This window comes from Engraulis encrasicolus, chromosome 3, assembly GCF_034702125.1.
Source record: "Engraulis encrasicolus isolate BLACKSEA-1 chromosome 3, IST_EnEncr_1.0, whole genome shotgun sequence".
Lineage (NCBI taxonomy): Eukaryota > Metazoa > Chordata > Actinopteri > Clupeiformes > Engraulidae > Engraulis > Engraulis encrasicolus.
In genome coordinates, this window is record NC_085859.1 from 50,987,969 (window position 1) to 50,990,468 (window position 2,500).

Genomic DNA, 2,500 nt, shown 5'->3' on the forward strand with positions numbered 1-2,500 from the left:
TAGAAGACTAAGAAGCTTGAGACGCTGGGAAAAAAGAAGAATCCCCCCCTCTTCTCCTCCTCTCTCCTCTCCTCTCTTCTCCTCTCCTCTCCTCTCCTCTCCTCTCCTTATCTGTTGGGAAAAGATGATGTGCTGAAAAGTAATCGTGGGTATCACATCTGTAGATCCAGGCTGATCTCTGTGGAAGCCGCGGGGGATGGAGGGAAGGGATGGGGGTTTTAGCGTAACACACACACACACGCATGCACACGCACATGCACAGGCATGCACACACACGCATGTTCACACAGACACACACACACACACACACACACACACACACACACACACACACACACACACACACACACACACACACACACACACACACACACACACACACGCACACACAAACAGAGACAAGCACACACACATACATAAGCGAACACACATACCTGAACCACGCCTATCATGGGATAGAAGTGTCTCAAAGCCGATACATAGAGATGCTGACAAAGAGTAGTGTGTGTGTGTGTTTGTGTGTGTGTGTGTGTGTGTGTGTGTTTGGTGCTTTACTTCATTTTTTAGCTTTCCAGATGAGATAAAACCTCATGATGTTTAGGCTTCCACTGTCACCAACATTTCATGGCTCTTTTTCCGAGCTTTTCCCGGTTCTATTCAGGTTTTTTTTTCTTAAAAGAAATGAAAGTAAAAAAAACAATTGTCCTATTTCGTGTTTCCTGCTTCAACATCCACGCAGGAGCTTTGGGCAGCCAAGCCAATTTTTCATGTCTGTTTTATTTGTTTCTGGTGGTGGTGGTTGGTGGTGAGGACGTTTGGCTGTTTCTTGGTCGTTGAGTTTAAACAGGACAAATGATGTGGCCAATGAAGCCAAGTCGTGGGGCCTGGGGGGGCGCTTTGTCTTAGTTTTCCAGCTCATTTTCACCGTGGGGGAAAGCGGAGCGGAGCAGAGAACAGGGCCGCTGAGAGCTTTGGCCAGGCCCAGGACAAAGTCATCTGAAAGCCCACACCCCTCAATACATACACTGCAATGCTCAGGGGCGTAAAGTATAGCCCTGCAGCCCCCGCGAGGCAGAGGGGCCCACATGGGCCCTTGACTTGAAGAAAACGGGCCCCCTCCACATGATATTAGGCCCTGTTTTTTCGTTCGGGGGTCCATTCTTGGTACCTTGCAGGTGGGCCTGAAGTACTTGCGTTATGCCAGTGGCAAATCCTGGGCTCCCTCTTTTCCTGGGCCCAGGACAAGTCACCGGTTTGTCCTCCCCCAGTCGACTTCCTCAGTGGAGAGTGGAAGTGGCGCAATGCTTAACATTTGTTTCATCCCGAGGTTTCATTACCCTCGCCTTCTGCTTTGGTTTGCAGGGCCATCATTTTAGAATGTGGACCGTTTCTGCCCTTTTGAATCATCATGTGTGTGTGTGTGTGTGTGTGTGTGTGTGTGTGTGTGTGTGTGTGTGTGTGTGTGTGTGTGTGTGTGTGTGTGTGTGTGTGTGTGTGTGTGTGTGTGTGTGTGTGTGTGTGTGTGTGTGTGTGTGTGTGTGTGTGTGTGTGTGTGTGTGCGCGTGCGTGTGCGTGTACCTTTTGCATGCGCACATGCATGTGTTTGTATGTACACGTGTGTGCGCGTGTGCGTGCGTGTGTGTGCGTGTGTGTGCGTGCGTGTGTGAGTGAGTGCGTGCGCACATGCATGTGCTTGTGTGTACACTTTCAACCCTCTTCAACGAAAAAGAGACTTTTGCACATGCACTCAAAATATATGTGTGTGTGTGTGTGTGTGTGTGTGTGTGTGTGCGCGCGCACGCGTGTATGTGTGATTACAAGTGGGTGGCGAGCATGTGTGTGTTTGTGCACGCGTGTGTTTTTGTGTATATTTTGCACTCACTACATTACAGTAGAAGGAACATTAGAAGCAAAAAAAGCGGGTTTTGCATATTCTCACAAAATATATGTATATGCATGCGTGCGTGCATGCAAGCATGTGTGTGTATGTGTATTTGTACATATGTGTATTTACATGTATATGTGTATGTCTTGTTTTGTGGTGAGGAGGGAGAGCTAAAAAGAGAGTTTTGTAGTTGTGCATCCTCCTCCACTCCTGCCACAGCTCTGGGATAGCTCATTTGTACAAGGCCCATGTCTTACTTTCTCCAGTTTGTTTGAAGATGGCTTTAAATTTTCCCTAACCGAGCATGTGTGTGTGTGTGTTTGAGTGCGTGTGTGTGTGTACGATTTGCTTTGAAGTTGCTGCTGCCCATGATGTCAGCATGGTACACACACACACACACACACACACACACACACACACACACACACACACACACACACACACACACACACACACACACACACACACACACACACACACACACACACACACACACACACACACACACACACACATACCTACAGATACACACATACAGGGAAGCTGACAGGGGGGACAAAGGAGACCGTTGTCCCGGGCCCAGGGAGAGGGGGCCCAGAAATGGTTACTCATTAC

General features: G+C 48.7%; 1 protein-coding gene across 1 annotated transcript in view; it reads left to right on the forward strand.

Moving 5' to 3' along the window:
• grid2 (glutamate receptor, ionotropic, delta 2) overlaps window positions 1-2,500 on the forward strand; it is a 733,635-nt gene that overhangs the window by 215,810 nt on the left and 515,325 nt on the right. The window lies entirely within an intron of this gene.